This window comes from Triticum aestivum, chromosome 4A (assembly GCF_018294505.1).
Source record: "Triticum aestivum cultivar Chinese Spring chromosome 4A, IWGSC CS RefSeq v2.1, whole genome shotgun sequence".
In the NCBI taxonomy this organism is placed as follows: Eukaryota; Viridiplantae; Streptophyta; class Magnoliopsida; order Poales; family Poaceae; genus Triticum; species Triticum aestivum.
Genome location: NC_057803.1, coordinates 740,375,690 through 740,384,149, shown reverse-complemented (window position 1 = coordinate 740,384,149; position 8,460 = coordinate 740,375,690). Strand labels below are relative to the sequence as shown.

General features: G+C 43.7%; 1 pseudogene; it reads right to left on the bottom strand.

The window, feature by feature from the left end:
- Window positions 1-335: 335 nt before the first annotated feature.
- Window positions 336-3,083, bottom strand: LOC123084495 (uncharacterized; annotated as a pseudogene).
- Between the last annotated feature and the right edge of the window lie 5,377 nt (window positions 3,084-8,460).

Genomic DNA, 8,460 nt, shown 5'->3' with positions numbered 1-8,460 from the left:
CAGGAAATGAACAAAGTTGCCGATATGGTGCGATAATGATCGATTTAACTTACTTCTCTAGAATTTCAGTCATGTCCGCATACTCCTTGGGATCTTTTCGTCTCGAGTCTAATACGGTTGCTAGTCCCTGCTCAAGCTTAATCTCTAGGAGAATATAGTGGAAGCTGCGCACGCATGCATAACTCATCAATTACATTACTATAACCTTGACTAATAAGGGAAACCGAATATGCACAAGACAGTAACACTTACTGGAATTCGTAAGGGAAGAGTATTATAGCTTTGTTTTGATTTAATAAAAATGATTGTAGCAGCTTGGCCTTGGTATCTTTGGCCTAAAATTCAACCATATAGGGATCTATGAGATTTGTGTTAATGAGCCCAATATCACCGATTTGTCTTTTCTTCAATTCGACGATCTTCAATCTGCATAATATAATAAGGATAGTTGAAAATACATGCAATGAAAGAGCTTACCAATATATAGAGACTTAATGACAGAAGTAGTACTACTTGCAGGCAGTAGCAAGTGATCATTAATTTATCGAGGGCCTTTAGATTGAAAAACGCGAAGAACTCCTCAAATGAGGTCATGCTCCTCTCTAACTCTCAGCGTCAAAAATATTCCTCCCCTCAGACTCTCTGCAGGTTTTCATGTACCAATCATGGAATCTTCGCATCATTGTTGTTAGAGATCTTTCATCATTAACGAGAGGCTTCCCGTACACGTAGTTGTGTCCGTCCACCTCCAAGAAATCATAATGTACATCATCAGGCAGGTAATCTTCAAGATTGTTATAACCGGGCACCATCCTGCCCGGATCATTAGCGACGATATCGCTAGACACCTGGAGCGGGGGGAATGATTGGTTCGCTTGTTCGCCGAGCTGAGCAACTTTTTTCCCAGCTCGTCGTTCTGCTAATCTTTGACCACTGACAGTACTTCCCGATCGCTCCACTTCGATAAATGACTTTGTAATAATGCGCTCATAGTTGCCTTTCGCCGGAGACTTTGGTGGTTTCTTCAGGGAAGCCAGAGTATGTTTCGCTTTTACCGGATCTATCTTCTCCTTCGGAGGTGGATGTTTCTTTGCTTTCACCCCTTCAAAGAAGTTCTGCACTTCGGCTTGCACGATCTTCGTGTTTTCCTCCAGGCTCCTCTCGTATGGTAACTTCTCTGGAGTCTTCAGAGAAGGACTGAATCTGTATTGCCTCTCGGCTCTGGCTGTACTGCTAGACGCCAGATCAGACAGAGCGGTTGCGGCTGTCTTTCCTTTCTTACGAGGCAGAGGAGAAGGACTACGACGCGCCGGAGCAGCCGGAGCGGCGGCGGGTCTCTTGATCCGCCCTTGTTGACGAGGCGGTGAAGGAGGAGGCTGGCTGCTCGGGCGCACCGGCGGAGGCGGAGAAGGAGGCGGAGTGCCGCCATGCGCCCGAGAAGGAGGCTGAGTGCCCTCATCACTCACCGGAGGAGGAGGCGGAGTGCACTGACTAGCCGGAGGAGGAGGAGGAGGAGGAGGCGGAGGCATCTAGTTCGGAAGGTTGATGAACTCCTTCCGCCATAGGCATGGAGTCTTCAGAGAAGAACCCAACCAAATCTCCCCTTCACCCGTAGGGTAGTCAAGCTCGAGGTCCACAAATCCGTCTGTTATTTCATCCACCATCACCCTAGAATATCCTTCTGGAGTCGATCGGTCGTTGTAGGTTGTGCCAGGTTCAGTAGATAAAACAGAGCCAGCAGCCGCCTTGACTTTCAATTTCATCCATTGCGTCATAAGCTGGCAATGTTGAGACTCCGTAATAGCATACACGGGGTAGCTAGCATGAGCCATGAAGACAGGCTCCAGCTGCTGAGTCTGCTCGATGGAAGCCACACTGCTTCTCCGCTGAGATGGCGGGGTAGCTTCAGGGGAAGCTTCAGCAGGTCGTTTGCTGCGATCTGCTTCTCATTCCTCTAGCCCTTGTACCCTTTTGTGCAGCGCCTGCAGTTGGCTATGCTCCACTTTCTTCCTCCTCTCCTAGCTTTTGTAACCTTCTACGTCCGGAAACCCAGCCTTCCACGCAACGGAGCCTGGTGTGCCTCATGTCCGTCCAGGGTGCTCAGGATTCCCGAGGGCCATTGTGAGCTCGTCCTTCTCTCTGTCTGGAACGAACGTCCCTTGCTGTGCTTTATCGATATACTCTTGAAGCCTCGTGATGGGTATTCGCAGTTGCTCTTCTGTCCAAACGCACTTCCCTGATACAGGGTCCAAGGTTCCACCAACCCCGAAGAACCAAGTCCGGCAACGGTCTGGCCAGTTCAATGTCTCTGGTTCGACCCCTTTAGCAATCCGGCCATTCTCAGCCTTGTCACACAAAGGTCGGGCTTTGAGGTAGTCACCTGACCCCGTGCGATGGTGATGCTTCTTCTTCGTAGCATTTTTCTTGTTTGTCGCTGACATCTTCTTACTCTTTTCCGATGTCTTGTGGGCCACAAATGCGGGCCAGTGATCTCTGATCTTCTCATACTTTCCGGTGAATTCTGGTGTCTTTTCTTCGTCGACAAACTCTGCTTTCAGCTCATTCTTCCACCTCCTGAATAGTTCTGCCATCTTCTTAAGAGCATGATACTTGATCAATGGCTCTTTAAATGGCTTCTCTGGATCCTCCTATGGCGGTAGGGCGAAATTTGCCTTAAGCGATGTCCAAAGATCATCTTTCTGCATATCGGAGACATAAGACACCTCAGGGTCTTCCTTCTTAGGCTATAACCATTGGTGGATACTGATCGGGATCTTGTCCCTAACAAGAACCCCGCACTGAGCACGAAATGCATCCCTTGTCCGGATGGGTTCAATCGGCTAGCCATCGCGCGCGATTGCTGTGATCTCAAACCTTTCATCCGAGCGCAACTTTTTCTTCGGGCCTTGTTTCTTTACCGAAGTTGTGCTCCATCCGGAGGGCTAGAGAAAAGAATAAAGATGAGAGTTAATTAATATGTGTACATACGAAAACAATGAATGCGTCAATTAGCTAGTCAGCATAGGCTTAACTAATATATATACCTAGCCGGACTCGGTTCGGTCACCAGAGCCGTCATCACGGTCTCCTTCTTGTACCGGCGTTGGGTCACCAGAGCCATCATAATCATAGCCTTCTTCTTGTATCGGCATTAATGGGTCACCGGAGCCATCATAATCATAGCCTTCTTCTTCACCCTTTCCTTCCAGACCATCGGTGTCATTGAGAAACGACAAGACGTCATCACTTCCTTTTGCGATTATGTCCCCCAACATGGCTTCTGTTGCTTCATCTCGGGGGTTCTCCAAAGTTTCTGCAAATATTTACAACATGGCAATTATTATTCAAACATGACAGATGGATATATTAGTGGCAAACGTAGAACTAGCTAGCTAATCACAATAAGGAATCATATTAATTAGTGGCCTCGACGCTGCTTCTCTAGGGTTTGGGGTGGCCTCGGCAACGCTTCAAGGGTTTGGGGTGGCCTCGACAACACTTCAAGGGTTTAGGGTGGCCTCTGATGTCTACTACACAACCTTCTTCTTGTAGACGTTGTTGGGCCTGCAAGTGCACAGGTTTGTAGGACAGTAGCTAATTTACCTCAAGTGGATGACCTAAGGTTTATCAATCCGTAGGAGGCGTAGGATGAAGATGGTCTCTCTCAAACAACCCTGCAACCAAATAACAAAAAGTCTCTTGTATCCCCAACACACCCTATACAATGGTAAATTGTATAGGTGCACTAGTTCGGCGAAGAGATGAAGATACAAGTGCAAAATAGATAGTAGATATAGGTTTTTGTAATCTGAGATAATAAAAACAGCAAGGTAACAAGTGGTAAAAGTGAGCGTAAACGGTATTGCAATGATAGGAAACAAGGCCTAGGGTTCATACTTTCACTAGTGCAAGTTCTCTCAACAATAATAACATGGATAGATCATATAACAAGCCCTTAACATGCAACAAAGAGTCACTCCAAAGCCACTAATAGCGGAGAACAAACGTAGAGATTATGGTAGGGTACGAAACCACCTCAAATTTATTCTTCCGGATCGATCTATAAAAGAGTTCATACTAGAATAACACCTTAAGACACAAATCAACCAAAACCCTAATGTCACCTAGATACTCTATTGTCACCTCAAGTATCCGTGGGCATGATTATACGATATGCATCACACAATCTCAGATTCATCCAACCAACATAAAAGTACTTCAAAGAGTGTCCCAAAGTTTCTACCGTTGAGTCAAGAACGAGTGCCAACCCCTATGCATAGGTTCCCAATGTCACAAAACCCGCAAGTTGATCACCAAGACATACATCAAGTGTTCTCATAAAAGACTCAATCCGATAAGATAACTTCAAAGGGGAAACTCAATTCATCACAAGAGAGTAGAGGGGGAGAAACATCATAAGATCCAACTACAATAGACAAGCTCAGGATACATCAAGATCATGCCATAGAGGGAACACGAGAGAGAACACGAGAGAGAGAGAGATCAAACACATAGCTACTGGTACATACCCTCAGCCCCGAGGGTGAACTACTCCCTCCTCGTCATGGATAGCGTCGGGATGATGAAGATGGCCATTGGTGATTGGTTCCCTCTCTGGCAGGGTGCTGGAACGGGCTCCCGAGAGGTTTTTGGTGGCTACAGAGGCTTGCGGCGGCGGAACTCCCGATCTATCTTCTATTCTGGAAGTTTTAGGGTACGTAGGTATATATGGGTGCAAGCGGTACGTCGGTGGACTTCCGGCTTGCTCACGAGGCAGGGGGCGCACCCTAGGGGGGTGGGCACTCCCCCCACCCTCGTGGGCAGCCCGGTACTCCCCTGACATGCACTCCAAGTCTATCAGGTTGCTTTCCTTCCAAAAATAACTTCTCCAGTTGATTTCGTTCCGTTTTGACTCCGTATGATATTCCTTTTCCTCGAAACACTGAAATAGGCATAAAACAGCAAATCAGGGCTGGGCCTCCGGTTAATAGGTTAGTCCCAAAAATAATATAAAAGTGGATAATAAAGCCCAATATTGCCTAAAACAATAGATAAAATAGCATGGAGCAATCAAAAATTATAGATACGTTGGAGACGTATCAGCCTCGATCAAAACGCTCTTTTAACTTGGTAAATTTGGGTGGCCTCGAGAGAGTTTGTCGGGTAGGGGCGCGGCGGGACGGGGTAGGAGACCGACATCATTTTTTTCCTAGGGTTTGGGTGTCCTCGAGAGTTCTGGTCGAGCAAGAGGGCCAGGGGGTGCTCCCAAGTTATCGTGGTCGAGAGGGGGTATATATATCGACCGCCCCTCATGTCGAAGTTATGGGGGAGGGGGTTATTTTGACAATGACATACCCGATAAAAAATAAGAAGACGAAGAAGAAATAAAAATAGGACAAGAAGAAATGAATAGAGGATAAGATCGAAGGAAATATTTTCTATTTTTTCTTCTTCTCCTCTATTCCTTTCTTCTTCTCCTCTTCTTTTTCTTCTTTTTTCCTCTTCTTATTTATTTCTCCTCTTCTTCTCCTTTGTTCCTCTTCTTATTTTCCTTTTTCCTCTCCTTCTTTTTCTTCTTCTTCCTTATCTTCCTAGCTAGATATATAATACTTTTCTAAAAATGTAACTTTTGCATATATAAACCTTTTTATTCTTCTTTCTTCTTTTCCTAAATATATAAAACTTTTCTAAAAATGAAACTAACCTAAAATGTACTAAATCAGAGAACATATATAGATAAAACTAACCTAAAATGTACCCAAATGTACTAAAAATCTAACTTTTATATGCACAGAGAACATACATACATATATACATTTTTATAAAAATGCAAAAAACAAATCATCATATATATGAACAAAAAATCTAGAAAAAGGACATATAATCAGATATACACACATACATATACTCACACGTATACATATAATCTGGAAAAAAACATCATATATGTGTGAAAAAACAGAGGAAAGGACAGGGGGGCGGTGCCGGCCTGACCAAGGAGAGGTGCGGCATGGTCGGGGCAGGGACAGAGGCACGGCGCCGGCGTCGGTGTAGAGGGCGGCGACGGCGGCATGGTCGGGCAGGGGCAACGGTGGCGTGGTCGGGGCAGGGGCGATGGCGTCGACGGGCCAGGGCAGAGGGTGGCGACGGCGTCGACGGGGTGGGTCGGGGGCACGGCAGAGGCGACGACGGCGTGGTCGGGGCGGGGCAACGGTGGTGTGATCGGGGGCGCGGTAGAGGCACGGCGAGCTCGGGCAGCCTGGCGGCATCGTCAGAGGGATCGAAGAACTGACGAAATTTTCACAAGTATTGGCTTATATAGCAAAGCCATTGGTACCAGTTGGTTGCACCAACCGGTGCCAATGCCGCCTTTAGTCCCGGTTGGTGTCACCAACCGGGACCAAAGGTCTCTTTTCAGCAGTCCAAAGGGCGGGAAGCAGAGGCCTTTGGTCCCGGTTGGTGGCACCAACCGCGACTAAAGGGGGGGCATTAGTACCCATTGGTGCTACGAACCGGTACCAATGAGCCCCTTTAGTCCTGATTGGTGCCACCAACCGAGACCAAAGGCCTTGCACAGCGGCGTGGTGGTGGGAGTTTAGTCCCACCTCGCTAGTTGAGAGGGGCGCGCAGTGGTTTATAAGCCCCACTGCTGCACCCCTCTCGAGCTCCTCTCCATTGCAGGCTTACATGCCTAATTGTGACTGCTATGCCTGATGGGCCAACTGGGCCTTCTACGGGCCCGAATCCTGGCCTATGGATGGGTTTCTAGTCGTATTCAGGCTGTGGTGGCCCAGTAGGTGGCAAATTTTTTATTTTTTCCTTGTTTTTTGTTTTCTTTTTTGCTTTATTTTTTTGTTTTGTTTCTACTTACAACAAAATACTTAATTTTTATTTTATTTTGTTTCTAATTACTTATTTTTTTATTTTATGATAATTCTTTTTGCTATTAAAATTTCTAACAAAAAAGTTCTCTATGAAAATTCTTTTTTCTTTTAATGATTTTGAATAGAAAATACTTTGATAATTTGAGTTGCATCAATTTTATATAATTTTAGTTTCAATAATACTAGAGGTTGCTTATAATGTTTTGAACAGAAAATACTTTGATAATTTTAGTTTCATAAATTTATTTATGTTATTAAAATTTATTTTATTTTGTTTCTACTTATATATTTTATGAAAGTTTATATTATTTAGTTTCAAATAACTTATTTATTTTATTTTATGATAATTCGTGTACCAAATAGACAATCTGTTTCGAAGTATCAGGGTTTCATACGGAAACTCGTCTGTTACAAAGGGATTTTATTTTTTTAACTTATTTGAACTCCATAGTTTTTCTATGTTCAAAATGCACCATTCATAGCCACATCACCAGTTTTCAAACCTTTCGGACTTCATTTGTTATTTTTCATGCATTTACTGATTATTTTGAGCTATAAGACCATGAAATTGAAAAGCATTTGAAATGAACTCTGAAAAGGTTGAAAGTTGGCATGGTATCATCATTTCACCCACATAGCATGTCCAAGAAAGTAGAGAGGGTTACGGCAAAAACTTGATGCACTTCGTGTACAAAATGGACAATCTCTTTCAAAGTATGATGGTTTCATACGGAAACTCGTCTGTTACAAAGGGATTTCATTTTTTTGAACTTATTTGAAATCCATAGTTTTTTTGTGTTCAAAATGCACCATTCAAAGCCACATCATCAATTTTCAACCCTTTCTGACTTCATTTGTTATTTTTCATGCATTTCCTGATTATTTTGAGCTATAAGACCATGAAATTGAAAAGCATTTGAAATGAACTCTGAAAAGGTTGAAAGTTGGCATGGTATCATCATTTCACCCACATAGCATGTGCAAGAAAGTAGAGAGGGTTACGGCAATAATTGGATGCACTTAGTGTACAAAATGGACAATCTCTTTCGAAGTATGTTGGTTTCATATGGAAACTCGTCTGTTACAAAGGGATTTCATTTTTTTGAACTTATTTGAACTCCATAGTTTTTCTGTGTTCAAAATGCAACATTCAAAGCCACATCATCAATTTTCAACCCTTTCTGACTTCATTTGTTCTTTTTAATGCATTTACTGATTATTTTGAGCTATAAGACCATGAAATTGAAAAACATTTGAAATGAACTCTGAAAAGGTTGAAAGTTGGCATGGTATCATCATTTCATCCACATAGCATGTGCAAGAAAAGTAGAGAAGGCTACGGCAAAAACTGGATGCACTTCGTGTACAAAACGGACAATCTCTTCCAATGTATCAGGGTTTCAGATGGAAACTCGTCTGTTACAAAGGGATTTCATTTTTTTGAAATTATTTGAACTCCATAGTTTTTCTGTGTTCAAAATGCACCATTCAAAGCCACATCATCAATTTTCAACCCTTTCTGACTTCATTTGTTACTTTTCATGCATTTACTGATTATTTTGAGCTATAAGACCAT